The 22405-nt window shown below is 48.9% G+C and overlaps 1 long non-coding RNA gene across 1 annotated transcript; it reads left to right on the forward strand.

Moving 5' to 3' along the window:
- Positions 1-4753: 4753 nt before the first annotated feature.
- LOC122461513 lies at positions 4754-12105 on the forward strand. The gene is made up of 2 exons (XR_006283450.1): positions 4754-4825; positions 11473-12105. It is a non-coding gene; the product is annotated as an uncharacterized LOC122461513 (long non-coding RNA).
- Positions 12106-22405: the final 10300 nt, after the last annotated feature.

The raw sequence follows: 22405 nt of genomic DNA on the forward strand, positions 1-22405 counted from the left end.
AAAGCTTGGAGGTTTATACAAGTGGTAACTGAAAAGGTTCCAAAGCTTGTAAGAGTTACAAAGCTTAAAAGGAACAATAACTAAAGTTACAAAGTTTGCAAAAAGTTACAGAATGTAATGATCATACTAGCAATGACTGAAAAGTTTCAGATCTTACAATTGCATTCTGCTGGATTGAGCGGAGGCTTTACATAACAATTTCTTGGATCCTCCTTTGAACTTCAGCTTTGAGCTGATGGAAAGAACTCTGCTTCTGACTGGATAGTGGCTGGTTTTGCCAGTCACAGAAAGCTTTTCTATTCTGGTTCAAAAGGACTGTGATCTCAAGGTTGTTGTCAAACTAGTCCTGATTGCGGCGGGTAGTGAAGACAATGGATTCCTCGCAAACCTCACGGGTGGTCTGTTTTAGGGCTTCCCAGTCTTCTTCGACACACGTGTTGTCATTTCCAGGTGTTCATATGGCCAGTTTTTCACTGAAGAGTATTTGGAAGTTCTCTTGGTGCACTCAGGATTGAAGTCTTTGGATGCTGTATTGTCATCTGTGTGATTTGGATTGCTTTCTATGTTTTGGTGCAATCCTGATGGACATGACTGACCCCTTTAGGCAGTGGCCTGTCCAGCAATCATCGGCTCCTCTCATAACATGGGTGATCTGGACACCTCTTAGGCCTGGTCTACATCAGGCGGGGGTGGGGGGGGAGGGAATCCATCTAAGTTACACAACTTCAGCTACATGAATAACGTAGCTGAAGTCAACATACTTAAATCTATTTACCATGGTGTCTTCACTGTGGTAAGTTTACGGCTGATGCTCCCCTGTTGACTCTGCCTGCGCATCTCACTCTGGTGGAGTACTGGAGTCAACGGGAGAGCTCTCGATGGTCGATTTATGGTGTCTAGACTAGACACAATAAATTGACCCCCTCTGGATAGATCACTGCCCGTCGATCCAGCCATCTACATTACCCGCTGCCCATCGATCCAGTGGGTAATGTAGACAAGCCCTTAGATCCTGTGTTCTTACAATGACATAGTCTAGGAGATGCCACTGTTTTGAGCGGGGGTGTTGCCAAGTTGTTTTGAACTTGTTGCTTTGTCTGAAGATTGTGTTTGTGATCACAAGGTTGTGCTCTGCATATTTGCTGAGTAGAAGAATGCCATTGGAATTGGTCTTGCCCATTTCTTCCTTCCCAGTAGTGCTACTCCATATGTTAGAATCTTGGCCAACTCTTGTGTTAAAGTCCCCTAAGAGGATTATTTCATCTGTTTTTGGAATGGATGACAAAATTTTATCAAGGTCAGTGTAGAAGGATTCTTTCTGTTCTTCAGCATCAAGAGTTGGTGCATATGCACTGATGATAGTGGCAAATAACTTAATGACTAACTGGATGTGAAGGGTCATAAGGCGCTCGTTGATGCCGATGGGGAGCTCCATCAGGTGCTTGACTAGAAGGTTTTTGATTGCAAAGCCAACACCGTGTATGCACCTGTTGCTTGCTGGTTTTCCTTTCCAGAAGAAAGTGTAACCGCTGCCCTCCTCCCACAAGTCGCCTTCGTCTGCATGTCTTGTTTCACTGAGAGCAGCTATGTCGATGTTGTACCTCGAGAGTTCTCGGGCAACAATTGCCAGAAACATTTTTGTTTTTTGACTGCATTGGGAATGATCTCTATAGACATGGGTATCCCGTCACGTATGGCGGGGTAGCCTATGTTTGGCGGGATAGCCTATGCTTCCCCATATGGGGTGAGCAAAGGGGTTCCTAAAAAGGCCTGCTCAGTCCTGACTACTGCTGCTGCTGAAAATGCCCCCTGTCATAAACATACAGCTAAGGGTAGCATAAAATCCCTCCTTTCCCTGTAAGGGGTTAAGAGGCTCAAATAACCTGGTTGACACCTGACCAAAAGGACCAATAAGAAAAGAAGATACTTTCAAATCTAGGGGTGGGGGGAGGTTTTGTTTGTACTCTCTTTGTTGTGCTGTCTCGGGACTGAGAGAGGGACCAGGCAGGAAAAAAAAATCTCCTAAAACCCTACCTAAAACAAGCATCTAAAATTACCAAAATTGTATGTAAAGCAAGAAAATGCATTAGATTATCTTTTGTTTTAGCTTGTGAATTTTCCCTATGCTAATGGGTTTTAAATCTTTTTATTACCCTGTAAAATTACCTTCCATCCTGATTTTACAGAGGTGTTCTTTTACCTTTTTCTTTATTATAAAGTTCGTCTTTTAAGAACCGAATTAATTTTAGTGTCCTAAAGATAAAGGGTCTGGTCTGTACTTTTATTAAAGGCAATTGGTTAGTATATTATTCTCAAGCCTTCCCAGGAAAGGGGGTGAAAGGGCTTGGGGGAATATTTTGGGGAAACAGGGACTCCAAGTGGCCCTTTTCCCTAGATGTTTGTCTAAATCACTTGGTGGTGGCAGCAATACCATCCAAGGACAAAGAAAGACTTTGTGCCTTGGGGAAGTTTTAACCTAATTTGGTAGAAATAAGCTTAGGGGGTCTTTCATGTGGGTCCCCACATCTGTACCCCAGAGTTCAGAGTGGGGAGGGAACCCTGACATGGTGGCAGCACAGTGGGATCATTTTGAACCAGAAGCACAGACCTTAGGATTTTAAAAGGGCATTTTTTTTAGCTGAGAGCAGTTAGTTTTTTTCTTTGCCTGAGGGCACAGTAGTTAAGTTCCTGCATGGGAATTCACACGCTGTTTTTTTCTTTCTTTCTTTCTAGCTCCCAGGTTAGGCTAGGCTAAGCTCAGGAAGGTTAAGATGATGGAAAGTGAGGTCCAAAAGAGACTAGAATTAGCCAGATTGGAAGCTGAAGAGAGACAAAAAGAACATGAAAGAGAAATGGCCTTAAAGCGCTTGGAGTTGGAAGCTGAAGAGAGGAAGGAGGCCAAATGCTTGGAGGCAGAGGCAAAACGCTTGGAGACAGAAATGGAGACAAAAAGCTTGGAGGCAGAGGCAAAACACTTGGATACGGAGTTAGAGCTGAAGTGCTTAGATCTGGAAAGGGCTAAGCTGGGTCTACCAGATAACCCTAATAGTCCTTCTCCAGGTACCGCTCCCCATTCCAAAAAATTCCCCACCTACAATGTAGGCGATGATACAGAGGCCTTCTTAGAAAATTTCTAGGGGAGGGGGCCGAGGTCGGCATCAGGGGCAGGGCAGAGGTCAGGAGCAGGGTCAGGGAGAGGGGCAGAAGTGGGATCGTGGGCCCCGGCAGCCAAGCGACTTGGGGGTGGCACCTCTTGGCTGGGCTCAGGCGTCTGTGGCGTGGGAAGGGGGCCCTCGATGATACCGGGTTTGCGCTCCAAGGCAGATGTTGTGGCCATGGCATCGATAGGTGAGGAAGTAGCAGTGGGGCCCCCACCTGGGAAGGATGTCAGCTGCCCCGCATTAACGAGGGATGCCCCTCGTGACTCAGGTCCTGGCTGCGTGGCACTTGCTGTCACCACAATAGGCTCGGCGGCCATTAGAGGGGGGCCATCTGTGATAGGGCTGGTGGAAGAGTCCAGGGGTTCCTGGGAGGCAGGAGCAGAAGCAGCGATTAGGGGAATGGAACATGGGGAGAGGGGGGCCAGAGTGAGGTCACCCAGATCAAGGCCCACTGGCAGAGGGTCGTCCTCCCACTGAGTGACTGGAGTCAGACCTAGGGCCTTGATCTCTGCGAAGATGGAGGGGAAATCACCACCCATCACCCCGGGGACCTCTTTGTTGGTGCCCAAAGTGATGTTCGCCTCGGAGCATGCAGGGGGTTCAGGTGGCAAGGGGGCAGGAGGGGTTCCATCAGGGGGTTCCCCAGGGAGGGACTCCAGAGGAGGGGCAGTGCTACCCTCCATTGCTGCCACGTCATCCCCTGCCGGCTCTAACAGATGGGATACACCCGGGGGCAAGGCAGAAGCCTCGGTGTTGGTGGCCCCCTTTCTGGTCTTTCGGGGGGCCTCCACATCAGATGGAAGGAGCAGAGCTCGAGCTTTCCGCTTGCCCCCTTCCCCTGCAGTTGGATCCAGCCCTCCATGGCATTATCTGTGGGCTGGCCAGAAGGGGTTAGGTCAGGGGGCAAGGGCGATGGCACGGGAACATGGGGAGGTAATGGTGCGGTGGCACGAGGGAGGGAAGATTCCCCCTGGGGCGGGCCCTCTCCCAAGCATGGCGGTAATCCCGCTGCACCCTCCTCCACAGGCCCTGCCAGACTGCATGCAGTGGGGGCAGGGCTCTCCCACTTATCTGGGCATGCTTGGGGAAGTAGCCCTAGGGCCCAAGTGGGAGCAGTTGGCCGGGGGAGGGGAACAACCAGGCTGGAGGTGGGACAGGGAAACCAAGGGGCTAGCTTCAGAGGCTGGGGCGGGGCAAACAAAACTGCAGAAGGAAAAGGACGGGGCAAGCAAACAAACTTAAGCTGCTGAGAAGCTGGGGCAAAAAAGGCGGGGGTAAAGGTTGCAAGGGGAGAGGGGGAGACTGCTGCAGGGGAGGGGAGGTGTCAGTCCAAGGCCGGGGGGTACATGCGCCCACATGTGCTTGCAGGGTTCTGTTCCCTGACTGACCAGAGCAGGGGCTGCTCCAGGCTAGGGTGGTCACATGACTCTAATTAGCCTGCAAAGAGTCAGTTGAAGCCTTTAGGCTAATGAGAACACCTGACTCCAATTAACCTGCAAAGAGTCAGGTGAGGCTGTTAAGTTAATGTGAACACCGGACTCTAATTAAGGTCCCTCTGATACTATAAAAGGGATCACTCCAGTCAGGCTGAGGAGAGTGAGGGAGCCAGAGAAAAGGAAGTGTGGCTGAAGACACCCTCAAGCCACTGGAAAGGGAGCCCTAAGGTAAGGGTGAAGAAGGCATTGAGAGAGAGAAGCGGGAGAGCAGTGGGGAAGTGGCCCAGGGAAATGTAGCAACTCTGGCAGTGAAAGGTTGGCTGCCAACAGCTGCTGCTATTAGGGTCCGTGGGCCGGAACCTGGAATAGAGGGCGGGCCCGGGTCTCCCCCACCTCACTACTACAGAAACACCTCCTGGGAGGGGACGATGCCCCTGTCAGGACAGGAGGCTAAACTGTTCTGGAATAACCACATCAGGACAACCGAGACTGTGGGAGTTCTCTCACCAACCTCCTTGCTGGCTTATGATGAAAATGTCTCAGTAGGCTATGACCCTTGCCTCTAGAGGGAGAAGGGCTACGTAGAGGGTCACAGTGAGCCTCTGAGGCTAGCGAAATCCGCCAGAAAGTGCAGGACCTACTGAGACAAGGTCAGAGCTCTGCCACAATATACATAAACAAACAATTAACCAATACAAAAAGATAAATGATTGACAGCTTCTATATGTTTCCAAATATCACATGCTTCATGGAATCTGCAATAGAATTATGCAGTGTTACAATTCATCAAAACTGCAAGCCTTAGCAATACACAACCAAACAATACTATGTAGATATAACACAATAGGGTGGGGGTTACAGTAATAAAATAACAAATGTATTTGAGCATAAGCTTTCGTGAGCATCAGATGAAGTGAGCTGTGGCTCACGAAAGCTTATGCTCAAATACATTTGTTAGTCTCTAAGGTGCCACAAGTACTCCTTTTCTTTTTGCGAATACAGACTAACACGGCTGCTACTCTGAAACCAGTAATAAAATAGGAATATACATATATAAATAGGAAAAGAATTGGACTAGGGAAGAGTAGGGGTTAGGTGAAATGGAGGTCTGGCATTCTTGAGCAGTCTCAGTGTATTTTATCCAATGATCCAAAGAACAGCATACAGATTTATTTGAATTCATATAATTGCCCTCTACAGCAATAAGATATTCTTTCTTTGGCTGCTAACTCAGACCAGTCCAAATACCACTGCTCTAGGCTGCACAAAAGCCTACTTTTCAACTTTTGTAAAATCATGTGCTTGGTGAGCCTATGCTCAAGACTTGATTGTGAAGTCGTTTCCTGTCACCTTGTAGGATAAGTATAAAATTAAAGAATTAAAGTTAGCTTAAGTTTGGTTAAGAAAATACATGTGTTGTAAAAAAAGGCCTTGACTAGCAAGTAGAAGGAAGGTGTGATGGGGTGTCTGTCCCACATGGGTGTAGAAAGAGTTAACCTCAGCAGGTAGCAGTGGAGGTGAATCCTCCGAGGGGCAATCAGGGAGGAGTTGCAGGAAGCAACCAATCGGGGCCCAGCAGGGTCAGATAAAAGGAGCTGCAGTGCAAAGCAGGGTCAGTAGTGGCCTGAAACTCAGGGAGTGAAGGCTGGCCTCTCATCAAGTGGAAAGAGTGCTAGCACTGTGGTCAGTGCAGTGCTTGAAGGCCCTCAGGTAAGGGCAGAGTATGTGCAGGGGCCGTGGGGAAGAGGCCCGGGAAAAGTGGCAAGCAGTTCCATGGAGAGCACCATAAGGCTGCCATCGACAGAGTCATAGAATCATAGAATATCAGGGTTGGAAGGGACCTCAGGAGGTCATCTAGTCCAACCCCCTGCTCAAAGCAGGACCAATCCCCAATTAAATCATCCCAGCCAGGGCTTTGTCAAGCCTGACCTTCAAAACATCTAAGGAAGAAGATTCTACCACCTCCCTAGGTAACGCATTCCAGTGTTTCACCACCCTCCTAGTGAAAAAGTTTTTCCTAATATCCAACCGAAACCTCCCCCACTGCAACTTGAGACCATTACTCCTTGTCCTGTCCTCTTCTACCACTGAGAATAGTCTAGAACCACCCTCTCTGGAACCACCTCTCAGGTAGTTGAAAGCAGTTATCAAATCCCCCCTCATTCTTCTCTTCTGCAGACTAAACAATCCCAGTTCCCTCAGCCTCTCCTCATAAGTCATGTGTTCCAGACCCCTAATCATTTTTGTTGCCCTTCGCTGGACTCTCTCCAATTTTTCCACATCCTTCTTGTAGTGTGGGGCCCAAAACTGGACACAGTACTCCAGATGAGGCCTCACCAATGTCGAATAGAGGGGGACGATCACGTCCCTCGATCTGCTCGCTATGCCCCTACTTATACATCCCAAAATGCCATTGGCCTTCTTGGCAACAAGGGCACACTGCTGACTCATATCCAGCTTCTCGTCCACTGTCACCCCTAGGTCCTTTTCTGCAGAACTGCTGCCTAGCCATTCGGTCCCTAGTCTGTAGCGGTGCATTGGGTTCTTCCCTCCTAAGTGCAGGACCCTGCACTTATCCTTATTGAACCTCATTAGATTTCTTTTGGCCCAATCCTCCAATTTGTCTAGGTCCCTCTGTATCCTATCCCTGCCCTCCAGCGTATCTACCACTCCTCCTAGTTTAGTGTCATCTGCAAATTTGCTGAGAGTGCAATCCACACCATCCTCCAGATCATTTATGAAGATATTGAACAAAACCGGCCCCAGGACCGACCCCTGGGGCACTCCACTTGACACCAGCTGCCAACTAGACATGGAGCCATTGATCACTACCTGTTGAGCCTGACAATCTAGCCAACTTTCTACCCACCTTATAGTGCATTCATCCAGCCCATACTTCTTTAACTTGCTGACAAGAATACTGTGGGAGACCGTGTCAAAAGCTTTGCTAAAGTCAAGAAACAATACATCCACTGCTTTCCCTTCATCCACAGAATCAGTAATCTCATCATAGAAGGCGATTAGATTAGTCAGGCATGACCTTCCCTTGGTGAATCCATGCTGACTGTTCCTGATCACTTTCCTCTCGTGTAAGTGCTTCAGGATTGATTCCTTGAGGACCTGCTCCATGATTTTTCCGGGGACTGAGGTGAGGCTGACTGGCCTGTAGTTCCCAGGATCATCCTCCTTCCCTTTTTTTAAAGATTGGCACTACATTAGCCTTTTTCCAGTCATCTGGGACTTCCCCCATTCGCCACGAGTTTTTCAAAGATAATGGCCAATGGCTCTGCAATCACATTCGCCAATTCCTCTAGCACTCTCGGATGCAACTCGTCCGGCCCCATGGACTTGTGCACATCCAGCTTTTCTAAATAGTCCCTAACCACCTCTTTCTCCACAGAGGGCTGGCCATCTACTCCCCATCTTGCAATGCCCAGCGCAGCAGTCTGGGAGCTGACCTTCTTCGTGAAGACAGAGGCAAAAAAAGCATTGAGCACATTAGCTTTTTCCACATTCTCTGTCACTAGGTTGCCTCCCTCATTCAGTAAGGGGCCCACACTTTCCTTGGCTTTCTTCTTGTTGCCAACATACCTGAAGAAACCCTTCTTGTTACTCTTGACCTCTCTTGCTAGCTGCAGCTCCAGGTGCGATTTGGCCCTCCTGATATCTTTCCTACATGCCCGAGCAATATTTTTATACTCTGCCCTGGTCATATGTCCAACCTTCCACTTCTTGTAAGATTCTTTTTTATGTTTAAGATCCGCTAGGTTTCACCGTTAAGCCAAGCTGGTCGCCTGCCATATTTACTATTCTTTCGACACATCGGGATGGTTTGTTCCTGTAACCTCAACAGGGATTCCTTGAAATACAGCCAGCTCTCCTGGACTCCTTTCCCCTTCATGTTAGTCCCCCAGGGGATCCTACCCATCCGTTCCCTGAGGGAGTCGAAGTCTGCTTTCCTGAAGTCCAGGGTCTGTATCCTGCTGCTTACCTTTCTTCCCTGTGTTAGGATCCTGAACTCGACCAACTCATGGTCACTGCCTCCCAGATTCCCGTCCACTTTTGCATCCCCCACTAATTCTTCCCTGTTTGTGAGCAGCAGGTCAAGAAAAGCTCCCCCCCAGTTGGCTCCTCTAGCACTTGCGCCAGGAAATTGTCCCCTACGTTTTCCAAAAACTTCCTGGATTGTCTATGCACCGCTGTATTGCTCTCCCAGCAGATATCAGGAAAATTAAAGTCACCCATGAGAACCAGGGCGTGCGATCTAGTAGCTTCTGCGAGTTGCCGGAAGAAAGCCTCATCCCCCTGGTCCGGTGGTCTATAGCAGACTCCCACCACTACATCACTCTTGTTGCTCACACTTCTAAACTTAATCCAGAGACACTCAGGTTTTTCTGCAGTTTCGTACCGGAGCTCTGAGCAGTCGTACTGCTCCCTTACATACAGTGCTACTCCCCCACCTTTTCTGCCCTGCCTGTCCTTCCTGAACAGTTTATAACCATCCATGACAGTACTCCAGTCATGTGAGTTATCCCACCAAGTCTCTGTTATTCCAATCACGTCATAATTCCTTGACATCACCAGGACCTCCAGTTCTCCCTGCTTGTTTCCAAGGCTTTGTGCATTTGTATATAAGCACTTGAGATAACCTGCTGATCACCCCTCATTCTCAGTATGAGGCAGGAGCCCTCCCCTCACAGACGTTCCTGCCTGTGCTTCCTCCCGGTATCCCGCTTTCCCACTTACCTCAGGGCTTTGGTCTCCTTCCTCTGGTGAATCTAGTTTAAAGCCCTCCTCACTAGGTTAGCCAGCCTGCTCGCAAAGATTCTCTTCCCTCTCTTCGTAAGGTGGAGCCCGTCTCTGCCCAGCACTCCTCCTTCATGGAACACCATCCCATGGTCAAAGAATCCAAAGCCTTCTCTCCGACACCACCTACGTAGCCATTCGTTGACTTCCACGATTCGACGGTCCCTACCCAGGCCTTTTCCTTCCACGGGGAGGATGGACAAGAACACCACTTGCGCCTCAAACTCCTTTATCCTTCTTCCCAGAGCCACGTAGTCCGCAGTGATCCGCTCAAGGTCATTCTTGGCAGTATCATTGGTGCCCATGTGGAGAAGCAGGAAGGGGTAGCGATCCGAGGGCTTGATGAGTCTCGACAGTCTCTCCGTCACATCGTGAATCTTAGCCCCTGGCAAACAGCAGACTTCTTGGTTTTCCCGGTCAGGGCGGCAGACAGATGACTCAGTCCCCCGGAGGAGAGAGTTCCTGACCACCACCACCCACCTCCTTCTCTTGGGAGTGGTGGTCGTGGAACCCCCAACCTCAGGACAGCACATCTCATGCCTTCTAACCAGCGGAGTCTCCTTCTGCTTTCTCCCCCCAGACGTATCATCTGGTCCACTCTCCGCAATGGTACCTGTGGAGAGAACATGAAAGCGGTTAGTTACCTGTGTCCGCGTTGCTGGAACCCGGACATTCCCCCTTCTTCTTCTGGAGGTCACATGTTGCCAAGCTTCTTCACTGGCCTCTTGGCCCCGCTGTACAACCTGCTCTAAATCTTTAGAGCTTTGTGCCCGTAGAAGCATATCCTGACTTTTGTCCAGAAAATCCTCAGATTCTCGTATGCAACGCAGGGTCGTTATCTGTTGCTCCAGACCTTCAATCTTCTCTTCCAATATGGAGACCAGCTTGCACTTTGTAAAGACAAAGTCGCTTCTGTCCTGTGGAAGAAAGACACACATGGCACATCCAGTGCAGATCACAATAGCTGAAGCCCCCCCCGCCCCTTCCATATCACCTTCCTACTATGAGCTTCCTCAGAGAAGTTGGCAAGATGTAAGCCTCACTGGGCTCACTCCAGGCGAACTCCCAAGCAAACTCCTGCTGTGTGCTGCTCTGCTGTTCCCCGCCACTCAGCTGGTTCGCGGAGCTCTGGCTATTTTTAAACAGCTAGGCTTCCCTGAAACAGACAGCCCCAATGCCCGCCCCCTGCAGGCTACCACCCAATCAGGCACTCGCTCAGGCTTTCACACTGCCCTCCCAGCAAACACACACTCGGATACTTACTCAGTAACACGCATGCGGATACTCACCAATCCCAGGCAAACTCCTGAGTCCCTGAGTTGGGAGCCAGAGTAGTCGGTGGGCCTGGGTTCACCCCATTCGCCACTGGGGAAGTGGCATGATTATAGGACTGTGATACCCCTTGGAAGGGAGAAACATGGAAAGTGACATGGCTAGAAGGCTGAGCCATGAGGAGGGTGCTGCGGTTCCTGAGGTGGTGAGAAGGGTTGCAGGTGGATGCAGAGACAGAGTGATGGCATGCAAACTATGGATGGGGTGCATTGGCCTTGAGCTAATCCCCAGAGTGAACCGGAGGAGGTGCCAGTCCAGTGGTGAGCCATGTGCCCCATGACAGAAGACCTTGATAATAATGAGTATAAAGGCTAAAAGGAATAATTGGTGATGTGCACACCTGATTTCCCACTGGCAGCTTGGAATACCATCACTCTATGCCAGTTGGGCACCAAAAGAACTGTTCTGTCCTCTGACAAGTGCAATGCTTGAAATAACAGAGAAGGTTTATGTAGCATGGCACAGACACCGCCCTCCTCCCAAACTCCATTTTGATTTATTTTTTTGAAAGCCCAAATCAGCTGGATTTTTAACTTTGCATTCTTTGAGCACACCTTTTGCTGTGATTAACCTGGGTGTATCCAAGGTGCTTCTGTGGTCTGGAGCATCCCTCTGCCAATATATTGCCGTTCAATTCCAGAACGTAACATTTAGTCTGGAAATTCCACAAGAATTTTTCTGTGTGCCTCCACTGAATTGTTCGAGACAATAACCCTCTGGGTCTTGTCCTGTTCCAGGCCCCTCCTCCTCTATGGGCTGTGGTACCTCTACAGCTCTCCCATACTACGGAACCCTGGCTCACCGTACCTTCGTGGGCTGTTCCAAGAGGAAGTGTTTTGATGATGATGATGCATCACAGTTCCTGGAACAAGAACAGCAGTTAAGGGATGAAGATGGAGCAGAACAGAGAACTGTTTGAGCAGCTGCTGGCTCTAATGGTCATAAGAGTGCAGGCTCCTGCTGCACCCACACCGTGGACTGTCACCTCTACAGTATCCAGGCGTGCAGTCCAGGAACAGCTTGGACAACTCCATGGCTGGGTGACCCATGCAATTAGGCCCTCTGAGTGACTGGACTGGGCAAATATGCCCCATGCAGTCCTTAGTGCTGAACCCCTCCCCCATGGACACTTCCACCCCTCTGCCCCAGCACCAACTGTGTGGCAAATTTGAAAGAGAGGGAGAGGAGAACAGGGGGCCAGGAGACATGCAGTAGTGTGTGTGTGTTGTGCATAGTTGTTTATGTACTTTGTTCTTGGTTACTTTTAAAGGTTTTGGGGTGTTAAGGGCAGTGGGCCTTCCAGGCAATGGTTTAATACTGTACTTTCCCAATACATGGGTAAAAATAAAGGTTTCTATTTTGTAAAGAAATTTTATTGCCATCTTTGCAACACATCATATAACATGTATTTCAAATAATAAAGATAAACACTGATCATGGACAACTGGGAGGTTGTATGGCAAACCCATGTCTCAGTACAGCTATTTACATCAATCCATAATGTTCCCCCTTCCATTTCATAAGTGGTCAGGTCATTCAAAAGTACAATGCATGGTAATCAACCCTCCCTCCTGCACTAGCAATCAACGTCCCCCCACAAGCATATTCATAAAGGTACTATTCTCCCTCTTCCACTGGGCCATGCAAGCTGATAATGTGGGAGCACAAAGCATCACTGACTTCTGGTGCCCATGTGCATCCCGGTCCAGCTGTTTTATGTGCACTTTCTGGCAGAGTGCATCAGGTCAGTGGCCCCCTCACTGTCATATTTCCATTGGGGGGAAATGGCTCACCTTTGGCTTCACAAACATTGTGAAGAGCACAGCAACCCCCTGTAATGTAGACACAGCAACCCCCTGTAATGACATGCCAGAAGTCCAAATGGGTCTGTAGATCTTGCCAATAGAATTTCAATCTGCCAGTCACACTTCAACCACCATTCCACACCTGCTGAGAGCATCATTCAACCATCGTTCTCCAGGGCCTCTGGATGACAGGGGATGGATCATTTATAATTAGCCTGCTCTGTTCATTCCCTCTGAAGCACCTGGCACCAGCCACTGTCAGAAGACAGGATACTGGGCTAGATTGACCATTGGTCTGACCCAGTATGGTCACTTTTTTGTTCTTATCAGGGTCTGGTTTCATAAGCAAAGGCAAAAAGGGAGTTCATGGGGATCCTTCCAACATAACAGTGGGGACAGTTACTCTGTTTATGACCATGTCATGTGGTGGGAATAGAGAATGAACGTAGACTTCCGCTTGTTGGAAAACCCTGACATCACAAACTCTTCCAGTGCAGCCCAGATTGATATTTATAAATTGGCCTCTGTGATCCACAGGGGTCTGCATAGCAGTGAAGTAGTACCCTCTGTGGTTTGTGCTCCTTGAAGAGGAGTCCCATCAATAGCCTTTGTGACACTGCATCCCATACTCTTTGTAGAGATATTATTATGATATGATTATGGCATAACTATGATGTATTTTATGCAAGAGAGGTCAGGTGAGATATTGAAAAGGTTATGATTTACTGAATATGATTATCTTATTTGTATGCATGTATCATTTTGGTATCTGAAGTTAGAAATATTGTCTATGCATCCATTACAAATGTGTTTTGCCTAGTGGGAATTCCTCAGGTGTAAAGACTGTCAGTCTAGTTGGCTGGCTGGGAATGGTCCATTCAAGTCAATGGACCATTAGGAAGAACAATAGGTCATAGAAGAAGCTAATCTCCCACTGGGGAGCCTTCCTGAGGATGCTACAAACAGCCTCCGAGTAATGGCTGCTGTGACACTACAGGGACATGTGACCAGGTCAGCTGGTAGAATCATAGAATCATAGAATATCAGGGTTGGAAGGGACCTCAGAAGGTCATCTAGTCCAACCCCCTGCTCGAAGCAGGACCAAGTCCCAGTTAAATCATCCCAGCCAGGGCTTTGTCAAGCCTGACCTTAAAAACCTCTAAGGAAGGAGATTCTACCACCTCCCTAGGTAACGCATTCCAGTGTTTCACCACCCTCTTAGTGAAAAAGTTTTTCCTAATATGCAATCTAAACCTCCCCCACTGCAACTTGAGACCATTACTCCTCGTTCTGTCATCTGCTACCATTGAGAACAGTCTAGAGCCATCCTCTTTGGAACCCCCTTTCAGGTAGTTGAAAGCAGCTATCAAATCCCCCCTCATTCTTCTCTTCTGTAGACTAAACAATCCCAGCTCCCTCAGCCTCTCCTCATAAGTCATGTGTTCTAGACCCCTAATCATTTTTGTTGCCCTTCGCTGGACTCTCTCCAATTTATCCACATCCTTCTTGTAGTGTGGGGCCCAAAACTGGACACAGTACTCCAGATGAGGCCTCACCAATGTCGAATAGAGGGGAACGATCACGTCCCTCGATCTGCTCGCTATGCCCCTACTTATACATCCCAAAATGCCATTGGTCTTTTTGGCAACAAGGGCACACTGCTGACTCATATCCAGCTTGTCGTCCACTGTCACCCCTAGGTCCTTTTCTGCAGAACTGCTGCCTAGCCATTCGGTCCCTAGTCTGTAGCGGTGCATTGGATTCTTCCATCCTAAGTGCAGGACCCTGCACTTATCCTTATTGAACCTCATCAGATTTCTTTTGGCCCAATCCTCCAATTTGTCTAGGTCCTTCTGTATCCTATCCCTCCCCTCCAGCGTATCTACCACTCCTCCCAGTTTAGTATCATCCGCAAATTTGCTGAGAGTGCAATCCACACCATCCTCCAGATCATTTATGAAGATATTGAACAAAACCGGCCCCAGGACCGACCCCTGGGGCACTCCACTTGACACCGGCTGCCAACTAGACATGGAGCCATTGATCACTACCTGTTGAGCCCGACAATCTAGCCAACTTTCTACCCACCTTATAGTGCACCTTATAGTGGTACTGGACTCCATCTTGGAATACCAGTGTTTTTCCACTGAAAGGCCTGGGAACCAAGTTTTGAAACAAAGGGTTCCCACCATATGCAAAAGCTATTTAAGGCAGGGGAATGACATCATAGTGGTTCTTCACTGACTCCCTGCCCAAAAGAGACTCTTGAAAACACCTGAGGAAAAAAGGACTGAACTAGGGGGAAGTGCTGGACCCAGAGGGATTGCTAACCTGTGAAAGGAATACCTGGGTTTTAAGCTGCAAGCAAGTGCAGCTTGCTTGCCCCTTAAGAGCCTGCAGCCAGCTTAAATAATCATTTAGGGCAGAAGTGGGCAAACTATGGCCCGCGGGCCACATCCGGCCTGTGGGACCATCCTGCCCGGCCCTTGAGCTCCCAGCTGGGGAGGTTAGGCCCCAGCTCCTCCCCGGCTGTTATCTCTCCCCTGCAGCCTCTGCTCTCCACTCCACCAGTGCTCTGGCCTGCCGCTCCTGCTGGGCAGCATGGCGGCATGGCTAGCTCTCTCTGGGCAGTGGGGCTGCGAGCTCCTGCTGCTCTGAGTGGCATGGTAAGGAGGTGGGGGGTGTTGGATATGGGGCAGGGGGTCCCGGGGGTCAGTCAAGGGACAGGGAGCAGGGGGAGTTTGGATAAGGTGGCGGTTCTGGTGTGGGGGCAGTCAGAGGATGGGGAGCAGGGGGAGTTGGATAGGCATGGGAGTCTCGGGGGGCCTGTCAGGGGCAGGGATGTGGATAGGGGGTGGGACAGTCAGGGGACAGAGAGCGGGGGGGGGGGGGGTTGGAAGGGGGTGGGGGGTGGGGTCCCAGAGGGTGGTTAGGGGCCGGGGTGTGGATAGAGGTCGGGGCAGTCAGGGGACAGGGAGCGCGCGGGGCGGGGGGGGTGTTGGATAGGGAGTGGGGTCCCAGGAGGGGGCGGTCAGGGGACAAGGAGCAGGGGGGTTGGATGGGTTGGGGTTCTGAGGGGGGCAGTCAGAGGGTGGGAAGTGGGAGGGGGCCAGCCTGTTTGGGGAGGCACAGCCTTCCCTACCCAGCCCTCCATACAGTTTCACAACCCCTTTGTGGCCCTTGGGCCAAAAAGTTTGCCCACCCCTGATTTAGGGTGAGAATTTGCTACTCATATCTAATATCTTTAGTATATTAAGAGTAGATTGTGTTTTTGTTTCATTTGATAGGTAATCTGCTTTGATCTAAGCATAAGCTTTCGTGAGCTACAGCTCACTTCATCGGATGCATTCAGTGGAAAATACAGTGAGGAGATTTATATACACACAGAACATGAAAAAATGGATGTTATCATACACACTGTAAGGAGAGTGATCACTTAAGATGAGCTATTACCAGCAGGAGAGTGGGGGGGAGGGGGAGGGGTGGGGGAGAAAACCTTTTGTAGTGATAATCAAGGTGGGCCACTACAAAAGGTTGTCTCCCCCCCGCTCTCCTGCTGGTAATAGCTCATCTTGAGTGATCATTCTCCTTACAGTGTGTATGATAACATCCATTTTTTCATGTTCTGTGTGTATATAAATCTCCTCACTGTATTTTCCACTGAATGCATCCGATGAAGTGAGCTGTAGCTCACGAAAGCTTATGCTCAAATAAATTGGTTAGTCTCTAAGGTGCCACTAGTACTCCTTTTCTTTCTGCAAATACAGACTAACATGGCTGCTACTCTGAAACCTGCTTTGATCTGTTGCTGTCCCTTATAATCACTTAAAATCTATCTTTTGTAGTTAATACATTTGTTTTTGCTTTATTTCAAACTAGTGTGTGGGAGTTATAACATTGAGGGTGGGGGTGAATTTCCTGATCTTACACTGTACAGATCTCTGTGTTTACACTCCAGAGGGGTGTGTGCTCTTGAGCAGCTAGGCAGTTCCTTAGCTGTAGGCATAGCCTCCCCATGCAGAGCTAATCACAACATCTTGTAAATTCTTCAGCTGGGTGTGTCCCTACCTGTGTGTATGCTGATGAAAGCACAAGCTTGGAGGGCATGGCAACTTATCATAGCACCTTAGTGTGAGAGGGAGCCCAGGCTGGTGGATCAGGGGGACTTATTGGTACCTCAGTTTCAGGTGGCACACTGGCGGGAACCCATCACAGCCCTAGTGCAATACATGGTGCAGTTTGGAAACCCCATTCTCTCGAAGCCGGGGATTATTTCAGGAATAACCTTTATGCCATCACTTCGGGGTAAACCTCATAGCTGATTGCCTCTGAAACCTCCACCAGTACGTTACCCACAGTCAACTTTCCAACACCAAACTGGTTGGCAATGGACCTTTAGCAGTCTGGGATAACAAGCTTCCAGATGGTAATAGCAACTCACTTCTGGACTAGCAGAGCCACTGTCACTAGTGTGTCTATATGCTGGAGGGTAGGGAAAAGCTGCTCGCAAAGCTCCAGAGATGTAGCTTCCTTCATGAGAAAGTTCAGGAACTCTGCTGGTCATCGCAGGTCTGCAATATGATGTGGTCCCATTAGTCTGTGCTTGTGGCCCTGCTCTAGAAGTGCCAGTCTACACTGGGGGCATCAGGGGCTCTATGGAGTGTCATGAGCAGTATCAGTCAGCTTGAGTCTGCCATGTCTGTGTCCTCCTCTCTCTTGTTCCAGCATTAGCTCTGTGAGGTGCCTTTGGTGGGTCAGAAAATGCCACTGAACTCACCATCATGGTCTCATGGAAGCTCTGCCTGAGTCCTGAACAGAAGCAAAAGCCCAACAAAAGAAGTTCTTGAAACAGTGATTGCTTCACGTTGCTGGCTGCAGTTGCTGGGAATGCACAGACTACGGCTTGGCAGAATGTGTGGGAAGGCTGTTCAAACTTCCTGTAATGTGGCCAGTCAAGTCTTCCCACACTGCAGCATGAACAAAGAGCTAGTGCAGCCACATTTTGGGTGGGCGCTAGGAAGTCTGGGATATGGCTGGTTGGACTCAGGTCTGCATGCTGTAGTGTGGACACCAGGGCCCCAGGTTTGGGCCAGAGTTAAAAAATTCTTAACCTAGGGTTGGCCTCGAGTTCCACTACCCCTGGGCTTACATTGCAGTGTAGACATGCCCTGTGAGTACAGATCTGAAAATGACAATTCAGACTGAATTTTGGCCATCCTGGCCTGATGCTGCAAATCCATGGGAAAATTCCCCATGGCCTCAGTGGAGCAGCCTGAGGTCTTGAGTGTAGAGTGTTAGATGGGGTGGAGTGGAAGAGGTAGGAGGCCCCAAAGAACAAAGGGCTACACATGTTTTATTAGGAAATAGCAGGTAGAGCTAGACTATTAGAATTTCTCATAGGTATTTACAGGGAACTAATGTGATTGCCATAGAGGGAGGAAATGGCCCTCCCGTGGAGTTTGAATGGTGGGTTGCATCCCCCTTCATTGCTGCTTTCATAAGCTATTTGGAAATAAAGGTGACACCTCCTCTACAGTCCTAGCTCATCAGCAGCTTGTGCTCCAAGGCCATAGCCATCCTGCCAGTTGGAACTTCCCAGAACACTGCCTCTGAGCATGTCCCCTTGATATACTTTTTTGGAAGCATCCTTGTACACAGCAGTAGTCCCTCCCCAGCCCTCTGGGCAGGCGTGGTAATTTGTGTGAGCAGTAGGGCATGATGACAATTCCTATAAAATCATTCAGCCCCTCACTTCAGGAACACTTCCTCAGTGTCTGGTTTAAGGGCATCCCATTTATTTGCTTGGCCTAGGGGCTCAGATTATGTTAATCTAGGCCTGATAATGTGATTAATTCCAATAGCTGATTCATGACAGCTGCTCTGTGAACCATAATTCTTTAATATTTCATTTTATTTTGCTTTCAGGGTGATGCAGTTTATTGACACAAACAAAGAGCTGGGACAGTCATTAGTGTGAAACTGAATATGCATGCACTAGTAACTATGGTAACTCCATACATAATATCAGTTTTCTGGTAAAGCCAAGAATTTAGTTTGCATGAAAATGCAGACATAGGAGGGAAGAGATTGACATCTCTGCATAACAAAGCAGCTGTCTGTCTGCTGGGGAAAAACTACATTTTAAAAAAAGATGCACCTGAATTGCTCAAGCAAAATATGCAATTGTGCAGGCAAGGTAGGCATTGCTTTTTACTTACAGTTCAGGGGTAACTTTCTGCCCAACTTAAAATATGATGGGCAAAATCTTCATCTCTTGATTTCTGATCTCTGCTGGCTGGACATACGCCAAAGCCAGGGAACTGCACAAGGACCTGAATTCACCACTTGTCCTGTAGTTCCTTATGGTTCAGTTTGCAACAAACTTAGTAGGTGAAGCAGTCACAGCTCAGGGCAATTGTTCCCATATTCCACCTCTATGGTCCAGCAAGGGCACCCACTCAAGGCTCCAGGCTCCCCAGCCATTGCCTGTCTTGGATGGAGACACACATCTCTCCCCCTTTCAACTGGGGTGGATCCAGGCTGCACAGTCCCATAACAATACAGTGAAATCCCCAGCAAGACAGGTTGCATAAGAAGGCTTCTTTTGCCTTCTCCTCAGAGGTGGTAAACAGTGTCATTACTGTTCTTTTAAACCAGGCCCATTTTATTAACGTGGTGGGCTTAATGGGCACAACTATAAACACTGGGTCTGGCAGGTGAGCAGTGCTTCAAACCACACATGGGTTTTCCTGTGGTTTCAAGTTCATAACCCTCATGAATTTGCAAGTGAGTTCTTTATCCAGTTTGGGAGTCTTTGAAGAGACCAGGAATAGGTAATCAGTCAAACAATAGGTCCCCTCCCCAAGGCAAAGCTTCAGATGGATGAGTTCTTGCTTAACTGCAGGGTTCCCTAGTATATCCCCTCCTTTAGAATTCCTGGGAAAACTAGTTAATTTTAAAAGTTTGCATTGTTTCCAAAGGTCCTTTGAAGATCCTAACATTCTGAAGGTTTGCACTGGTCCTGTCTCCTAGAGAAGTTACATACAATTCCATATGAACATATAATTGCATTTTTAATATAGTAGACTGCAAAGGTATTAAACATACGTCAATAAGGTTTACCCAGGAGACTTCAGGAGATTGCGCTAAGAATCACAGAATATCAGGGTTGGAAAGGACCTCAGGAGGTCATCTTAGTCCAACCCCCTGCTCAAAGCAGGACCAATCCCCAACTAAATCATCCCAGCCAGGCCTTTGTGAAGCCTGACCTCAAAAACCTCTAAGGAAGGAGATTCCACCACCTCCCTAGGTAACTCAATCCAGTGCTTCATCACCCTCCTAGTGAAAAGGTTTTTTCCTAATATCCAACCTAAACCTCCCCCACTGCAACTTGAGACCATTACTCCTCTGTCATCTGCTGCCACTGAGAACAGTCTAGCTCCATCCTCTTTGGAACCCCCTTTCAGGTAGTTGAAAGCAGCTATCAAATCCCCCCTCATTCTTCTCTTCTGCAGACTAAACAATCCCAGTTCCCTCAGCCTCTCCTCATAACTCATGTGTTCCAGTCCCCTAATCATTTTTGTTGCCCTCTACTGGACTCTTTCCAATTTTTCTACAACCTTCTTGTAGTGTGGGGCCCAAAACTGGACACAGTACTCCAGATGAGGCCTCACCAAATCCGAATGGAGGGGAATGATCAAGTCCCTCGATCTGCTGGCAATGCCCCTACTTATACAGCCCAAAAAACCTTTAGCCTTCTTGTCAACATGGGCACACTGTTGACTCAGATCCAGCTCCTTGTCCACTTTACCCCAGGTCCTTTTCTGCAGAACTGCTGCCTAGCCACTCATTCCCTAGTCTGGGGCAGTGCATGGAATTCTTCCGTCCTAATTGCAGGATTCTGCACTTGTCCTTGTTGAACCTTATCAGATTTCTTTTTGCCCAATCCTCTAAATTGTCTAGGTCCCTCTGTATCCTATCCCTCCCCTCCAGCATATCTACCACTCCTCCCAGTTTAGTGTCATTTGCAAACTTGCTGAGGGTGCAATACATGCCATCCTCCACATCATTAAATGAAGATATTGAATAAAACCAGCCCCAGGGCTGACCCTTGGGGTACTCCAGTGGATTCTGGCTGCCAACTAGACATTGGTCACTACCCGTTGAGCCCGACAATCTAGCCAACTTTCTATCCACCTTATAGTCCATTCATCCAGCCCATACTTCTTTAACTTGTAAGCAGTAAACAGTGAGGCTTACATCTTGCCAACTTCTCTGAGGAAGCTCATAGTAGGAAGGTGATATGGAAGGGGGGGGGGGGGTCAGCTATTGTGATCTGCACTGGATGTGCCATGTTTGTCTTTCTTCCACAGGACAGAAGCGACTTTGTCTGTACAAAGTGCAAGCTGTTCACCATATTGGAAGAGAAGATTGAAGGTCTGGAGCAACAGATAATGACCCTGCGTTGCATATGAGAAACTGAGGATTTTCTGGACAAAAGTCAGGATATGCTTCTACAGGCATAAAGCTCTAAAGATTTAGAGCAGGTTGCACAGTGGAGCCAAGAGGCCAGTGAAGATGCTTGGCAACATGTGACCTCCAGAAGAAGGGGGAATGTCCGGGTTTCAGCAACGCAGACACAGGTAACTAACCGCTTTCATGTTCTCTCCACAGGTACTAATGTGGAGAGTGGACCAGATGATACGTCTGAGGGAAGGGAGCAGAAGGAGACTCCGCTGGTTGGAAGGCATGAGATGCACTGTCCTGAGATGGGGGGTTCTATGACCACCACTCCCAAGAGAAGGAGGCGGGTGGTGGTGGTCGGGGACTCTCTCCTCAGGGGGACTGAGTCATCTATCTGCCGCCCTGACCGGGAAAACCGAGAAGTCTGCTGCTTGCCAGGGGCTAAGATTCGCGATGTGACGGAGAGACTGCCGAGACTCATCAAGCCCTCGGATCGCTACCCCTTCCTGCTTCTCCACGTGGGCACCAATGATACTGCCAAGAATGACCTTGAACGGATCACTGCGGACTACGTGGCTCTGGGAAGAAGGATAAAGGAGTTTGAGGCGCAAGTGGTGTTCTCGTCCATCCTCCCCGTGGAAGGAAAAGGCCTGGGTAGGGACCGTCGAATCGTGGAAGTCAACGAATGGCTACGCAGGTGGTGTCGGAGAGAAGGCTTTGGATTCTTTGACCATGGGATGGTGTTCCAAGAAGGAGGAGTGCTAGGCAGAGACGGGCTCCATCTTACGAAGAGAGGGAAGAGCATCTTTGCGAGCAGGCTGGCTAACCTAGTGAGGAGGGCTTTAAACTAGGTTCACTGGGGGAAGGAGACCAAAGCCCTGAGGTAAGTGAGAAAGCGGGATACCGTCTGTGAGGGGCAGGCTCCTGCCTCATACTGAGAATGAGGGGTGATCAGCAGGTTATCTCAAGTGCTTATATACAAATGCACAAAGCCTTGGAAACAAGCAGGGAGAACTGGAGGTCCTGGTGATGTCAAGGAATTATGACGTGATTGGAATAACAGAGACTTGGTGGGATAACTCACATGACTGGAGTACTGTCATGGATGGTTATAAACTGTTCAGGAAGGACAGGCAGGGCAGAAAAGGTGGGGGAGTAGCACTGTATGTAAGGGAGCAGTACGACTGCTCAGAGCTCCGGTACGAAACTGCAGAAAAACCTGAGTGTCTCTGGATTAAGTTTAGAAGTGTGAGCAACAAGAGTGATGTAGTGGTGGGAGTCTGCTATAGACCACCGGACCAGGGGGATGAGGCTTTCTCCCAGCAACTCACAGAAGCTACTAGATCGCATGCCCTGGTTCTCATGGGAGACTTCAATCACCCTGATATCTGCTGGGAGAGCA

This window comes from Chelonia mydas, chromosome 8 (genome assembly GCF_015237465.2).
Source record: "Chelonia mydas isolate rCheMyd1 chromosome 8, rCheMyd1.pri.v2, whole genome shotgun sequence".
Lineage (NCBI taxonomy): Eukaryota > Metazoa > Chordata > Testudines > Cheloniidae > Chelonia > Chelonia mydas.